We start from the raw sequence: 17,536 nt of genomic DNA on the forward strand, positions 1-17,536 counted from the left end.
TATTTCAATCTGTATAAGTAGTAGAGTGTGGTAATACACAGACAAAAAAATAAGTTAAAGAAAGAAAGCAGGTCCTTTAGTTATATAATGAATGATAGGATCAATAGATATTTTCTCATTTTACATTTTATTATATTTTTGGCCAATGTGCTGTTACAATTCAATTTGTCTTTTCATTGACATTGTTTTGCCCTTTTTTAGTTTACCAAGCCAAGATTTGGTGGGTCCCACATTGCTGCTGCAAAGCCAAATCTGAGTGTGGCTAGGAGACCATCTCAGGCTGTTGACCAACCCAGCGCAGCAGTGTCCAGTGCCCCTACACCAAGCACCACTGTCTCTGTAAGTACTGGCATAATCCACATTGCATTCTAAGACACATTCCACATCTGTGCATATTAGAAATATATTTTGTATGCAGGAAATCTTATCATAATGAATTAAGAGCAATACTATACAGTTTTCACACAATATGCAGTCAGTGAACACATTTCCACAATGCTTACATTTTCTTAACAGAAAAGCTATACCTCCCAACAAAATTATGGATTGTTTTTGTAGTATTTACAAATGTTAACACACACCACCCCACAATAGCAAAAACAATATTCCAAACCTTAGATACAGTATAAAAGCCTCGGCTTCTTCAATGATATCAGTTCAAAAACAATATATCTCAGCTGATAATAAACAAACAATTGAATAATTGACACACACCTGATTTATGTTGGGTAAATTGGGCCAACCATAGCTGATTCCAGTCTGGCTTAGACTCAGTGGCAGGGATTATTTTTTTCTGTTACATTGACACTTATACATTAAAAGGAGGACTTTGAGGAGTGATGTTTTTGGAAACAGAAAAAGACAAACACTGTAATGTCTGGACGAGGAAGAGTAAGAGCAAGGGGCCCAGGGAGAAGAGCAGGCCCAGTGAGATGTGCAATGACAGATGCAGTGAGAGATGCAGTGATATGTGCAGTGAGATGTGCAGTGAGATGTGCAGTGAGATGTCCAGTGAGAGGTGCAGTGAGATGTGCAGTGAGATGTGCAGTGACAGATGCAGTGAGAGATGCAGTGAGATGTGCAGTGAGAGGTGCAGTGAGAGGTGCAGTGAGATGTGCAGTGAGAGGTGCAGTGAGATGTGCAGTGAGTTGTGCAGTGAGAGGTGCATTGAGATGTGCAGTGAGAGGTGCAGTGAGACGTGCAGTGAGAGATGAGAGGTGCAGTGAGATGTGCAGGGAGAGGTGCAGTGAGAGATGAGAGGTGCAGTGAGAGGTGCAGTGAGATGTGCAGTGAGAGGTGCAGTGAGAGATGAGATGTGCAGTGAGAGGTGCAGTGAGATGTGCAGTGAGATGTGCAGTGAGAGGTGCAGTGAGAGGTGCAGTGAGATGTGCAGTGAGAGGTGCAGTGAGAGATGAGATGTGCAGTGAGAGGTGCAGTGAGAGGTGCAGTGAGAGATGAGAGGTGCAGTGAGAGGTGCAGTGAGAGATGAGATGTGCAGTGAGAGGTGCAGTGAGAGATGAGAGGTGCAGTGAGAGGAGCAGGGCCAGGGAGAAGAGCAGGCCTAAGGACTTCCAAGGGCTGCAAGAACAGTAGTCAGTGATGAAATTCGTGCCACTATCATTGACCATGTAATCAACCACGGTCTTTCGCTAAGAGAGACTGGTACACAGTAAAGGGAAAAAAACTGATTTGCTTTTTACTGGAATACTGTACATGTGGACATACAGTTCCCAACCAATAAATTTAGTGTAAAAATGGTGGATTGCATGTTTTGTATGCAAATACCTGTAAAACTGAAACACAAAAGTCTATGAAGTTTTTGTAATACAATATCCAGTATTTTGAAACCTGGTGTACTTTGATTGACTGCATGTACCTTGTGAAGTGAAAACAAGTGTTATTCTTTGACAGAATAATTTCATTCTGAGTCAGATTTCCAGTGTTTTGGTAAAGTTAGTGTGTGCAGAGAAAGATGTGTTCTATTTTGAAATGAAGAGTTAGTATATATTTACAGTTTTTTTCAATTGTTTACACGCAATTTTGAAAACCTCTACCTCCTTCTCCTCTTCGTCTACCTCCTTCACCTCTTCCTCTACCTCCTTCTCCTCTTCATCTACCTCCTCCTCTTCCTCTACCTCCTTCACCTCTTCCTCTACCTCCTTCTCCTCTTCATCTACCTCCTTCACCTCTTCCTCTACCTCCTTCTCCTCTTCCTCTACCTCCTTCTCCTCTTCATCTACCTCCTTCACCTCTTCCTCTACCTCCTTCTCCTCTTCCTCTACCTCCTTCTCCTCTTCCTCTACCTCCTTCTCCTCTTCATCTACCTCCTTCTCCTCTTCCTCTACCTCCACCTCCTCTTCATCTACCTCCTTCACCTCTTCATCTACCTCCTTCACCTCTTCCTCTACCTCCTTCTCCTCTTCCTCTACCTCCTTCTCCTCTTCCTCTACCTCCTTCTCCTCTTCATCTACCTCCTTCATCTCTTCCTCTACCTCCTTCTCCTCTTCCTCTACCGCCTTCATCTCCTCTTTGGCCCCCCCCCCCCTCTTATTCTCACTCTTCTTCTTCTTCTTCTTCTTCTTCTAGCTCCTTCCATTTTTGTTGAAGACAGGTGAACTCACCTGCTGCCTTTTATAGCACTCCTGAGTGATGCGTTTTCAAATTAGCACATGTGTGCTTCCACGCCTGATGGATGTGCATATCCAATTCATTCATTAGTGTGGTCAATGGCAATCCGGGGCTTTGTAATGACAAGGAAGTAACCTCACAATCCTTATCTGTGCCTAAGGTGTGAAAATGTGTGTAGAGTTTTACAAATCACTGTGTGTAATGTTTTGCTAAAAGGGTAAAGCAGACATTGTGTGTAATGTTGTGCAAATCTGTGGAGGGGTTTTGCTCATTGGAGTAGAATTTTGCAAATTGCGTGGAAATTTTTATTTTAGTGTGTAAACAATCATAAAAATCTGTAACAAAATGTGTTCTTGAGAAGAAAATTATCCATGTGGCCAATTGTGTTTTGTTGGTGTGAGTCTGTGTTAAGAGTTTAGGAAAAAGTATCTGAAGTATGGGTAAGAGCTTTTTTTAGCGATTGAAAAAAACTGTAAATATGTCACGAAGACTGCTGCGTGAGGAAACTTCAGGAGACGAAAAGCAGGTTAACAGTCTTTAATGAAAAAACAAGGCAGAGCCGAAACGGCCGATCAACAGAAATGTCTCAAAATGTTCGTGAAGAAACAGAGAAGCGCTCGCAGCAGGTCTCGTGGACTGGAGAAGCGCAGATCCCTCACACCTCTTCTGGACTCAACACAGGTAACCGCTGATCTGGTAAAGTAGCAGGTGGATAACTGACAACTGGACTAGACAGGACATAACAAATAACAGGAGATCAATAGCGGTAACAAACGTGACGGTCAACAATAATCCGACAAACTAGAGTGGAACACAAGAGACTAGAAATAGAGAGAAGCTAATGAAATGATAGAGAACAGGTGCGATAATGAGAAGATGAGAAACAGCTGGGGAAGATAAGTGAATGAAGAGTGAGAGCGAACAAAAGGGAACAGATACAGAGAATGACCAGAAGAGGGAGACAGAGACCAATAAAACACGAGAAGGGAACCAGGATCATGACAGTTCCCCCTCCTCAAAGTGCGCCCCCTGGCGCACTCAAAGAGGAAGACTGACGAGAGCGAAAGAAATCGTCGATGAGCGAGCGGTCCAGGACATCCCGGGCGGGAATCCAGCTTCTCTCCTCAATACCATAACCCTCCCAGTCGACCAAAAACTGATGGCCCCGACCACGAGGACGGACATCAAGGATCTTACGGACCCGGTAGACTGGGGAGCCCTCGACACGAACCGGAGGGTTAACAGGGCGGGGGGGTGGGCGAACAACGGGCTTGAGAGAAGAGACATGAAACACGGGGTGAACACGGCGGAGATTGGATGGCAATCTGAGCCTCACAGAGACAGGGCTAAGGACTGGAATTATGCGATAGGGCCCAATAAATTTGGGAGCCAGTTTACGAGACGGATACTGGAGAGGGAGATTGGCGGTGGAAAGCCACACTCTTTGACCAATGACATAACGGGGACTCTTGATACGACGTCTGTTAGCAGACCGACAGGTGATGGAGCGAGACCTTAAAAGAGCGGATCTCACCGTCCTCCAGGTTCGTTTGCAGCGTTGGATAAACGTATTTACAGATGGAACATTAGATTCCGGACTCGAGGAAGGAAAGAGAGAGGGTTGGTACCCTAAACAGCTCTGAAAAGGAGACAGGCCGGTGGCGGACGAGGGAGCGGAATTGAACGCGTACTCTGCCCATGGAAGTTGCTCAGACCAGGAGGCAGGGTTGCGGTACGCGAGGCTTCGCAGAATTCGGCCAATGGTCTGATTAGCGCGTTCAGCTTGTCCATTGGTCTGGGGGTGAAAACCCGAGGAAAGGCTGACCGTGGCTCCGATGAGGCGACAGAACTCTTTCCAAAACAGGGAAGCGAACTGTGGCCCTCTATCGGATACGATATTCTCAGGGAGACTGTGGATCTTAAAAATGTGATCGACAACAATTTGGGCGGTCTCCTTGGCGGAGGGAAGCTTTGGAAGAGGGACAAAGCGAGCCGCTTTCGAAAATCGATCGACGACAGTAAGAATTACAGTCTTTCCACCCGAAGGAGGAAGTCCTGTAATAAAATCAAGGCCAATCTGAGCCCACGGACGTGACGGAACAGGCAACGGTCTAAGGAGACCAGCGGGAGGTCTATTACTAACCTTAGTCTGAGCACAGACAGGACATGCCGCAATGAAACGACGGATATCACGTTCCTGAGTGGGCCACCAAAATTTCTGAGACACAGACGCAATAGTACCCCTAACCCCAGGATGGGCGAAAAGCTTGGAGGGGTGGCCCCACTGAAGAACGGCACGACGAGCGGAGGGGGGAACAAATAATGAACCCTTAGGGCAGCCACGTGGAGTTATTGCGTGAGAAAGCGCGCGCTTGACGGTTCGTTCTATTCCCCAAGTAACAGCCCCTACCACTCGTTCCTGAGGAAGGATAGACTCAATGGGTGACGACTCGGGGGAGGAGAATTGACGAGACAGCGCGTCAGGCTTTAAATTCTTAGAACCAGGGCGGTAGGAGAGGGAGAAATCGAAACGAGCAAAGAATAGAGACCAACGAGCCTGACGAGCGTTGAGTCTCTTAGCGGATCGGATGTACTCAAGATTTCGGTGGTCTGTCCAGACCACGAACGGAAAGGAAGACCCCTCTAGCCAGTGGCGCCATTCTCCCAGGGCTAAACGGACGGCGAGAAGTTCGCGATTACCCACGTCATAGTTTCGTTCAGACGGAGAGAGACGATGCGAAAAGAAAGCGCAAGGATGGATCCTCTCGTCAGCAGAAGACTGCTGCGAGAGGATGGCTCCTACTCCTACCTCTGAGGCATCAACCTCGACAATGAAAGGCTTAGAAGTGTCAGGGGTGACGAGAACCGGCGCGGTCGTAAACAATGTCTTAAGATGATCAAAGGCGGTCTGAGCCGCGTTACTCCAGACAAAACGAGACTTGACAGAAGTTAAAGTGGTTAGCGGAGCGGCCACCTGACTAAAGTTCTTTATAAACTTACGGTAAAAGTTAGCGAACCCTAAAAAACGTTGGAGCGCAATACGAGAGTCGGGTGTTGGCCAATCGGTGACCGCGCGAACTTTAGCTGGGTCCATACTGATGCTCTGTGCCGAGATGACGGAGCCGAGAAATGTAACAGACTGAGCATGAAACGTGCATTTCTCGGCTTTGACGAACAATTTGTTCTCTAAAAGTCGTTGGAGGACTCGACGTACATGCTGCACATGAACCTGTAAAGACGGAGAGAAAATCAAAATGTCATCAAGGTAGACGAAGACAAAAACGTTTAGCATGTCTCGCAGAACGTCATTGACCAAAGCTTGAAATACGGCAGGAGCGTTGACCAGGCCGAACGGTAAAACCCGGTACTCAAAGTGGCCCAGCGGGGTATTAAAAGCGGTCTTCCATTCATCACCCTCCTTGATGCGGACTAGGTGATACGCGTTGCGAAGATCCAGTTTTGTGAAGAAGTTAGCTCCCTGCAAGATTTCAAAGGCTGATGACATAAGTGGCAAGGGGTAGCGGTTCTTGACAGTTATGTCATTCAAACCTCTGTAATCGATGCAGGGACGTAACGAGCCGTCCTTCTTCTTCACAAAAAAGAACCCTGCACCAGCCGGAGAGGAAGAGGAAACTATGGTGCCAGCGTCTAAGGATTCAGAGAGATACTTCTCTAACGCCTGACGCTCCGGGACAGAGAGAGAATAAAGCCTTCCCCGAGGAGGAGTAGTTCCAGGAAGAAGCTCAATGCTGCAGTCATACGGGCGATGAGGTGGAAGGGATGCCGCCCGGGATCGACTGAAAACCGCTCGCAAATCGCGATACTCCTCGGGAACTCCTGACAAATCACCTGGCTCCTCCTGAAAAACAGAGACAGAAGACACAGGAAACACAGCAGAAACCAAACACTTAGCATGACACGAGAGATTCCATGACAAGATTGTGTTCTTGGACCAGTTAATCTGGGGGTTATGTTCTACCAGCCACGGATGACCCAGCACCACAGGTATATTAGGGGAATGAAACACCAGAAAAGAAATGGTCTCGCGGTGGTTACCGGACACGGTGAGACTCAAGGGGGCAGTAGAATGGTGAACCCTGGCGAGAACCCGTCTATCCAAGGTGTAAATAGTGGTGGGCTCCTGAAGATCAATGAGGGGAACGCCATGCCTAAGAGCCCAGGCCTCGTCCACAAAATTGCCCTCGGAACCAGAGTCAATAAGAGCCTGACAATCTATAGAAGAGTCGGACCAGCGGAGATGAACAGAAAAAATAGTCCGAGAAGGCGGCGGAGGGCTTAGAGAAGATGCGCTCACCAGTAACCCTCGCTTTACTGGGGAGCTTTGTCTTTTAAAGGACAGGAGGTGACGAAATGGTTGTTAGCGGCGCAATAAAGACACAGACGGTTCATAATTCGACGCTAGCGTTCTGAAGCAGAGATCCGGATTCCACCCAGCTGCATGGGTTCCTGGTCCGCCGCAGGTGCAGTAGCAGGGAAGCCGATAGACGATGAGAGAGAAGGCGGGGCCGCTGGACGTGCTCGTCGACGCAACTCAAAACGTTCCTCCACACGTAGAGCCAAATCAATGAGGGGGTTGAGGAAAGATGGTATCTCACGAGCCAGAACCTCATCCCTGATCTCGGCGTTTAACCCTTCGACAAAGTGCGCTACCAGCGCGGGCTCGTTCCAGCCACAAGAGGTAGAGAGCGTGCGGAATTCCACCGAGAAGTCGGCGACAGAGCGTCTTCCCTGACGCAGAGTGGATAACTGACGAGAAGCCTCCGGTCCCCCCACCGAACGGTCGAACACTCGTAACATCTCGTCCTTAAAAAGGGAATAACTGTCGAGGCAGATGGCTTCGGAATTCCAGACCGCTGTTCCCCACTCACGAGCCCGTCCCTTGAGAAGTGAGATGATGTAGGCTATGCGAGTCCGTTGTTCAGAATAAGTGTGTGGCTGAAGCGAAAACACAACTTCACATTGGGTTAGAAAAGACATGCACTCGGTAGGCTCACCCGCATAGCAGGGGGGATTATTCACACGTGGCTCGGAAGCGGAGGAATCAGAGGACCGGACCGGGACTGTTCGAAGAAGATGAAACTGCCCAGACAAATCAGACATCTGGGAAGCCAGCGTCTCAACAGCCTGGCGAGCGGCGGCGAGTTCCTCTTCGTGTCTCCCCAGCATGGCTCCCTGGATCTCAAGCACGTTCTGAATGGGTTGCCCATCAGCTGGATTCATGGTGGTCGGATTATTCTGTCACGAAGACTGCTGCGTGAGGAAACTTCAGGAGACGAAAAGCAGGTTAACAGTCTTTAATGAAAAAACAAGGCAGAGCCGAAACGGCCGATCAACAGAAATGTCTCAAAATGTTCGTGAAGAAACAGAGAAGCGCTCGCAGCAGGTCTCGTGGACTGGAGAAGCGCAGATCCCTCACACCTCTTCTGGACTCAACACAGGTAACCGCTGATCTGGTAAAGTAGCAGGTGGATAACTGACAACTGGACTAGACAGGACATAACAAATAACAGGAGATCAATAGCGGTAACAAACGTGACGGTCAACAATAATCCGACAAACTAGAGTGGAACACAAGAGACTAGAAATAGAGAGAAGCTAATGAAATGATAGAGAACAGGTGCGATAATGAGAAGATGAGAAACAGCTGGGGAAGATAAGTGAATGAAGAGTGAGAGCGAACAAAAGGGAACAGATACAGAGAATGACCAGAAGAGGGAGACAGAGACCAATAAAACACGAGAAGGGAACCAGGATCATGACAAAATACTTTTGAAAACAGATTCAAATAAGCGGCGATCCTAAATTGCAATATTATTTCCCACTATTACTGTTTTTGACTGTATTTTAATCATATTTCAAAAACAAAAAGAATCTTACTGAACATAGACCTTTAAACAGTATTGTATAATTCCATCTAGGATTAGTTAAAATTATTGGACAGTTATGACTGTTTCTTTCTCTTGTTATATATGCAACATATATTATATTTCATTGCATGTTGTCTCGGTAAGTAATTTCAAATTTTATTGGTCCAAAATAATTGAATTTGCATATTAACTGTCACAACTCAGTAGAGTCACACAAATTAGTGCTAGCAGCTGACACAATTCTGAAAACTATTGGAACAAATGTATACATTTTATTCTATAACCTTAAGTACGTATTTGACATCCAATATTTTCTATTTTATATGAGGGTAGTCTTGGATAGATAAAGCGGTAATTAAATAAATGACCTGCTAGACTAAATGTTTTGTCTTTTTCCTTCACAGACTACTCCTTCGGGGGCATTACTGCAAGATGCATCTGCAGTTCGACTGCATCGTTTGTGGTCGGACACTTTGCCACCAGAGGATCACAGGTGGATTGCCAGCAGGCTTTTTAAAATGGGGCCCAAGGGAAAACCAGAGCTTCGAGACAACCTACAGCTCTGGTATTACCCACCACAGCCAGCACTTATTTACAACCAGGCTCCAGCTCCAGACAGATTTTTTTGTCATGCTCTGTTGCTGTGGATGCCGTACAAGCTGTGGAAGATCAAGGCTCTCTGTCCCAATTCTGCCTGCGGGCAGCATCAGCTGATTGGAGGCGGTCTGCACAAAAGGGCACGGCAGGTTCTGGACATCGATAGGATGTACAACATGGTCACAGAAACCCTCATCTGTACCAAGTGTAAAGCCTCGCATGTGTCCTGGAGTCAGACTGTCCTGCAACAGCTGGATCTGGGCCATCGCTCTGAATTTCGGGTCATCCTCACGCGGAAGTAAGGGCACTTTAATTCCACATCCAGTTGATAGCCCATCATCACATATGTTTGCAAATACTTTAAAAATCAATTATGTAAAATATATGAATGTGTGGATTTTGCTTTTCCTAAGGTATGCCTGTGATATGAGAGTCATTCGGCTCCTGCGTGAGCGTGGCCTAGGCAACAGTCCCATGCGGGTCATCAAACAGCTGCGTGAGAACCACAGTGTGGAGTGGCTCCAGCGTATGGCCCGGTACACCACCCAATGTGTGGACTTCCTCAAACGACCCGGGGTGTTGCAAATACAATTCCAGGAACCTCCAGAGCCTACAGTGGTCCCAAGCTGCAAGTGGCTGCTCACCGTGTACAGCCAAGACATCCTGACAAGGCTGGATGAAATCCATGCAAGGATAACATCTACGTATGGTTCAGTCTTGAAGATGGATTCCACTAAAAAGGTTAGCAGGGGATTTTTGTTAATTTATGGTGTTTACTGTTATATCATTATCAGAGCATGAGTATCATATTCTACATGGTGTGATGTTTAATTGCATTGCATGCTTCCTGTCATCCACTGCAGATCACTAAGAAGCTGGCTGGGACGGCAAGGGGAACGGGACTCTGGCTTACCTCTGTTGGCAATGAGTTTGGTCAGGTTCTCATGAGTGTGCTGACAGCACAGGAAGGAGCAGGACTGGACATGATGGTCGATGGTCTGGTGAAAAGGTACCAGCAGGCTAGTGTGGATCCACCTGCTGTTTTGTACGTGGACTGTGGCTGCTGCACTGATGTGGGTGAGACCAAGCTGAAAACCAGATTCAGAGGGTGGCCTGATCTCATGATTCGCTTGGACATCTGGCATTTTATGCGCAGGATTGCCATGGGGTGTACAACTGATGCCCATCAGCTGTATCCCATCTTCATGTCACGGCTGTCAGCGTGCATTTTTGAGTGGGATGCGGCTGATGTTTCTATGCTTCGCAAAGCAAAGAGAGAGCTGTTGATATCCCAGGGTTGGCCTGCGCTGACAGATGAAGATGTCAACAAGCATCTTACCAGGAATGAGCTGGCACTCCATTGCCGGAGGAGGACCTGTGGAGAGGAGACTACCATCCTTCTCCTTGAGCGGCTGCTTACAGAGCTCCTGAGCAGCAAGGGCAAAGACTCCCTGGGTGTTCCTCTCCTGGACCGAAAAAGGATGGAGCACATCTGGAATGTCCAGAAGAAGCATGTGAAATGCATTCAAGACCCCCCTGGTGTTGTGCTCTATACAGAGACAGGGAGCCTAAACAAGGGAGGTGTGCTTCTAAAGACCTACAGATGTGCCAGAGGCTCCACTTCTCTCGAGTCCTTTCATTTACACCTGAACCGTTTCATCCCAGGTATTGTCTTTGTCACACACACTGTGCATGTGTAAAGAAAGAGCATTAAGTGTTTTTGTGTGTTCCTTTAACACCTCCTAAACACTGTTGTGTCTATTTACAGGGACCAGTGCAAACAGTCTGAACTTTCAGATTTATCTGCTGGAGGGTCTACACCGGTGGAACCAGGACCGGGAGGCTGCTTCCCTGTCATCGGAGCCATCAGCTTTGCGCAGCTACACAGGAGAACTTGTTCACTGTGTAAACGGCAATTATGAAAAGCTGTTTGGCAGGAAAGTGGTCCCCACGTTTTGTCCCCCTGCATGTTACACCGGTGAGAATTATTGTATATATTTTTTATTTTATCAACTTGCAATTTCTGTGTAACCTCCATCTATATGTCAGATTTAACCCTATAGAGTCGATTGTATCATAATTTATATGCAAGTTTCTAAAGGACTCTAAATGATCAACATGATCAAAACTTTTTAGGAAACATGCCCTCTGTCGTCTGATTGATTATAGTCTTTTAGTATAATTGTAAAAGTGTCCACCTTCAGCTCGTGCTTCACGTTTCTTTTCATTGTGAAACCTTTACTGATTTTATAAAGTAATTGTAAGAATAACTTTTATATTGTTACTAATATTTAATGACTAGTTACTAGACTGAAGCCGCTTGGGTTCACTTGATTAGAAAATCATGTTACATGTAAATATCAAAATGATCATCAGACTTTTCTCTCAATCATCATTGTATTGCATTTCATTTCATGTTTTGCCCACATAATTAAACGTGTTGGGCCTCTAAATAAAACTGTTTTGTTTTTTTTCTCCTTGACGATGAGCTCTATATTCTCACACTATATGAGCTACTACAAAAGCCTAATGTATCAAATATGATACACAACATTCTATTTAATTTCCGTTTGTTTATTGTTTTTATTTCAGGTGAGCTCATTGGAGTGCAGTATCTGTTCCAGCAGACTGGTCAGGCACTGCAGGACATGAATCCTGACTCTGAGCAGACGGCAGAGCTCATTGAGGACCTCAGTGTGGAGGAGCGAGATGAGGGCTTCTGTGACATCAGCGAGGATCACACAATAGCAGATCCGGAGGCTGTTCTGTCACCACCCTCTTCCACACTGACACTGGGTTCTTCCACCCTGGTCACCAGCAGTGTCACACCTGTACTGGGCTCCACATCCCCTTCACTGGTCCCTGACCCCAAACTTGTCCTCACACAGTCTCCTTCATCACCTGGACCCTCAGGGACTGCTGTCACACCTGTTCCCTCTGAAACATCTGTTTCAACTCTCCCCTCAGAGCCAGAGGATGCTGGTCAGGATGTTGATGAAGAAGAGACGGTAAATACTACTCCTTTGTATGTCTTTCAAATTAACTAGAATAATTATGATGAATTAACATCCAGTGCTTTAAATCCAGACTTTCCACATATTTTACATTTAAAAGTACAGCCTAAACTCATTTGTAAGCTGCAAATACACATCAAGTCAAGTCATCTTTATTTATTTGGTGCTTTGTAAAATGTCAAGAATGGCGCTCTCTGCTTTGTACTATACAGTGCTTTACGGTGATAAACAGGAAAATAACACAATCAGTTATGGAATTATGCATTAGACAGATGTGATGTAATAATTGTATTGCATGTTTGAGTTTTTTAATAGGCTGTTGACTACCAAAATATCCCGGGTTATCAAGATGTGGACCAGCTTGCAGAATATCTGGTGGATCTCCGGGACCACACAGCCCTCAGCCTGACCAACCAGGAAGCCAACACCATAATTGCTCTTTGGCAGAACCTGGATGACCGGGACAAGGAACGGGTGGTGTATGACAGTCGATGCCGAAAGAGACTGCTGTGTGGACGCTTCAAGGTCCCGAAGAAGCCCACTCACCCTGGTGTAGAGAGCACCACCAGATGTGTGCTGGGTGCAAGCAGCGCACCTGCTCAGTGGCCTGACTGTTGCCGTCTGGTGGAGACCATCTTCATCAGACTTTGCACTGTCCACCCAAGCCCCAAAAGAAAAGGCAAGGGAGCCCTGTCAAGATGGTCTCTGATCCTGCAAGACTATCGCAGGATAAGGCAGCTTGTACTGGGCAACAGCTTGGTGATGGGAGGAACATCCATGCAGCTGGTGGAGGTTAACCAGAACACCCTGATTCAGTGGTATAACAAAAGACAGAAAAAGCAGGAGCTGTCTGTGCTGCTTCAGGGCATTCAGTTGCCTCAGCCCCTCCCTGTAGCTCATGAGCCTCTCCAGGTAGCCAAACGTCTACGGACTGAGCCAGAACAACCAGGGGAGCAGCACCAGTACAAGCTACCAGAGAGCACAGCTGGTCAGGCAAAGCAGAGGCAGACTTCTGTTGGGCGACCCCCTCTCAGACCCAAGGCACCAGCGCAGAGTCAGACGTTGCTGACACCATCTGCATCTGGAGCATCACTGCAGATGGTACCAAATATACTTATACCATCAGCACCAGGTTTCCAGGGTGTGCCAATGTTCCAGGCTGTGCCAATGTGCCAGGGTGTGCCAATCTTCCAGGGATTGCCCATGCCCAAGAGACCCTACAGGAGAACCGTAGAGGCCAACACTTGCAAAAAATGTGGGCAATTTAAAACAAGTGCAACAGGACATGACCAGTACAGGGGCAGGGTGTACTGCCCACAGACTGAGACTGTTTCAAAAGAGGTGTGGTTAGAGGAAATGCGGAGAACCATTTCCAAATAATGTATATATTTTCATGTATATAGCATCATGTATATAGTGTGAACAGTTGTTTAAATAGTTAATACTTGTGTTGAATATTATTTAACTGTTTTTTTAACGTTATTTAACATTTTAACTTTTTATTTCTTGTTTTTGAAAACCTATTTAACTCTTCATTTTATTTATTTATTTTTAAAACATGTTACCAGTATTTAACATTTTAATATTCATTACTGTTCTGTTGGCATGACTGGAAAATAAAAACAAATTGGCAAGTGATTTCTTTTTGACTTTGACTTTCATATAACACTAGTTCATCAGAACACTGCAACAATATAACTTTTGTATATAAAAAATATAATTTATACATTTTGTTATTCTTGTGATTGACATTTTCAGCATATTAGTTACTATTTAATGGGTTGCATCTTTGTTCATTACAAATAACAGATTTGCAAGTGTCTTGTTTGAATGTAACCTAAAAAAAATAGTTAATCAGATCAATAATAATACAACAACTACTAAATAATAACACTGTTCCATTGGCAATTATATATTTTTATGAAAGAATACCAAAGAAACACAACACACAAATTACATATGTATATTTTATTAACACTGGAACAGTATGCATTCAAAAAGAATTTGCTTATTTACTTTTACTTTCATATAACACAATATTTCATCAGTACACTGCACCAATATAACATTTGTATTTAAAAAGATAATTTGTCCATTTTGTTATTCTTGTGACAGACATTCTTCATATTAGTTACTATTTAATGGGTTGCATCTTTGTTCGTTGCATAATAATGCAAATAACATTTTTTTTTAATGAAAGAATATCAAAAAACAACAAACAAATTACATATGTATATTTTATAAACACTGGAACAGTATGCATTAAAAAATTGAGCTTATTTACTTTTACTTTATTATAACAATATTTTATCAGTACACTGCAACAACATAACATTTGTATGTAAAAATATAATTTGTACATTTTGTTATTCTTGTGAAACATTTTACAGCATATAAGTTACTAATTAATGATTTGCATCTTGGTTCATTGCATAATAATGCAAATAACATTATTTTTCATGATAGAATATCAAAAAACACAACAAACAAATTAAATATGTATATTTTATTAAAACGGGAACAGTATGCATTCAAAAATAATGATTATTTATTCAAATAATAAATATTACAAAAAGTTGTCTTTAGCTGGATTCGAACCCCGGTCTTGGTGCACACCTGCAATAGAAAACAGTGTGATATAAATGCGTGATTTTCACACACGAAGAAACCGGAAAATGTATCATAAGATCTATGCTAATGAAGGCATATCTTTGAACATCAAATTTCAGCCTTTCTTTTCTTCGTTTTTTCTTTCTCTTCTTCCCCCTCTCTTTTTCTTCCTTCCCCCTTTTCTTCCCTTCTTCCCCACCTTTGTTGGACTATTGTTCCCCAGCTTGAACGCAGCGCCTTAGACCGCTCGGCCATCCTGACATGACAACCAGTGGTGAGCAGCATTTTTGGACCTACACGGAATGGCAGATGATCTAGAATCTAGGGATTCACCGCTCACCTGAGTCAGAGCACATGCCTCGTTGGCGCAGTTAGGCAGCGCGTCAGTCTCATAATCTGAAGGTCGTGAGTTCGAGCCTCACATGGGGCAGAATGGTGCTTTTTGATACACGGGACCGTGTAAATAAAGGAGCTGCTTTCTGTATTCCCTTTTATGCCTTTGTCCATTCTTTCATATGCACTGTAATTGAAATCCAGTGTTTTTTTAAGACTAATGTTGAACAAATGCAGTAATAGTATTACTCTCATATTCATGTCATATGTGTCAGTGTTGTTACAATGTTTTGTTAAGGCTTATATCATTCTTTCATTCTAATGGCATGTCTTGTTAATGCTAATGTAATGTTTTACATGACATTCCTTGAATCTTGTGTCATGACACTCCACCCCATGCCCCCAAACCCATGACATTTCATTCCAAGAAATTTCCAAGAATCCTTGCCATGAAATTCTACTGCATCTTCTTCCGGTAAACATCACAACATGTTATTTCGTGAAATTCAGTTGAATCCGATTCAATCAACATGTCCATTTTTTCTGAAATGTCATGACTTGAAATTCCAAGTGCCATAGAATCCCATACATTGCACTAAAGTGTTACTATAAAGGTCATGTACTGCAGGTCAGTGTTACTTTAATGTTTGGTTAATTGCAGTGCTTTGTCAACATTACTGCATTTCTGGATAAACTTGCCAGAGGGTTAAAGACTCTAGCTTGAGCCCGCAGCCAAAGGTTAGGTTTGTCAGAAGTGGGATTCGAACCCACGCCTCCAGGGGAGACTGCGACCTGAACGCACAGCAAGTGCCTCGTTGGCGGTACCTGACAACCGTGCGTCTGTAAAGTCTATCCAATACAATGTCGAGCTCCATCTTTTACAAAACCAATTACGTTACGAACTCCATTTTTGGCCGTCCAATGAAATGTCAAGGTCCATTTTTCAAAGACAAATCACCGCACATAGTCCATTTTTGTCCATCTTTGAGTTTGAGCAGATTCCATCCAATCTCCGCTAATATTCTCTTTTTTGGCCGTCCAATGAAATGGCAATGTCCATTTTTCATACACCAATCACCGCACGTTGAGCATAAATGCTTCACCGCTGTAATTTATATTCCGCTCAGGTAACGTTATGTTATTTATAGTTATTGTATTTATTGTTAATAAACATTTTCTGTATTTTAGGAATAGCAAGATTGCTCCTTAAAACGATCAGGTAAGTTAACGTTAGCTGTAATTGTAAGTAATAGGGTATAATTGTCAAAGCTCAATTTGTAATGTAAATAGTTTTTTTCGATTTTGTCTGACTTTGTGTAACTTCAGTCAGCAAGCAAAACTTATTTTTTTTGTATAGGTAATGTTAGCTAACGTTACGTTAGCTATAGCTAACGTTATCATCGAGCTTGGCAATTGTACATTTTTGTCAGTAACGAAACTTATTTTCAAACAGAAAATGTCCAAACAACAATCCAAAAGCCACAAGGCTATGGATGATACTGAGTGGGTCTCGCGCTTTAGGTCTTTTGCCTCCACTGGTGTCTGGCCATCAGATGCAGGTAACCGACCTGCTCCAAGGCAAAATAAGTGGTACAGTCTGTATCAGAAGGTATGTAGAAAAAGTATCAAAAGGAATATATATATATATATATATATATATATATATATATATTAATTTTGAGTAGTACACATATTATATTTTCAGTATGTACAGTATGAGCATAAAACAAGAACTTGTTCAAATAAATATAAGTGGCATCTTTTGTTTTGTTTACAGATAGAGAAGTGCCCTCTTCAGCTAAGAGGATAGCTAACGCTTTTCTCCCAGCCACAGATGTGTTTGTGTGGATTTCATCCTCATAAGGTAGGCTAATTTGGGCTCTTTCAGTTTAACTACAGTTGATGCAGTGTGCACACAATATAAAGATGTGGTATTTCTTAACATTAATGTATTCTTGGACAATTTCTGTTGTTTCTATCTGGGGTGGTTTGGCAACAGGTCTGTTCCACAGCAGAGGAAATTGCGTAGTAGGTAAAAGAAGGTCATAAGGTTGAAACTAACTACATCACTAATAACTGAATAAAAAACCCACATCTAAATTTGTCACGTCATTTGCATGAAAGGGGTTCTTATACATTATTGTTTATACTATTAACATAGAATAGAACAGTAGTATTGTGCTTTCTTTAAATCACTGGTGATTTTGTCCATCATCTTTCTAAGTCTTTCATACTGTATTTCATACTGTATATATGCACTGTTTTATACATTTTTGTTATGCAGCAGCAAGAGCCTACAGCCTCATCTAGACCCACAAGCAGTGCAGACCAATCAACTAGTGGTCAATGTAGCTCCTTAATGGTAGGTAGATTTTATAGCTTTATGTGAGAGAGAATTCATAACGGAAATATTTTATTTATATATTCTTGTCATATTTCAGCTCCCAACCATTGCTCCAGTAGAAC

The 17,536-nt window shown here is 43.8% G+C and overlaps 1 non-coding gene across 1 annotated transcript; it reads left to right on the plus strand.

The window, feature by feature from the left end:
* Positions 1-15,093: 15,093 nt before the first annotated feature.
* Positions 15,094-15,167, plus strand: trnam-cau (transfer RNA methionine (anticodon CAU)). The gene has a single exon. It is a non-coding gene; the product is annotated as a tRNA-Met (tRNA).
* Positions 15,168-17,536: the final 2,369 nt, after the last annotated feature.

The sequence above is a fragment of the Siphateles boraxobius genome, unplaced genomic scaffold, assembly GCF_051911475.1.
Source record: "Siphateles boraxobius isolate OS27281-9 unplaced genomic scaffold, OSU_SipBor_1 23, whole genome shotgun sequence".
Taxonomy (NCBI): Eukaryota; Metazoa; Chordata; class Actinopteri; order Cypriniformes; family Leuciscidae; genus Siphateles; species Siphateles boraxobius.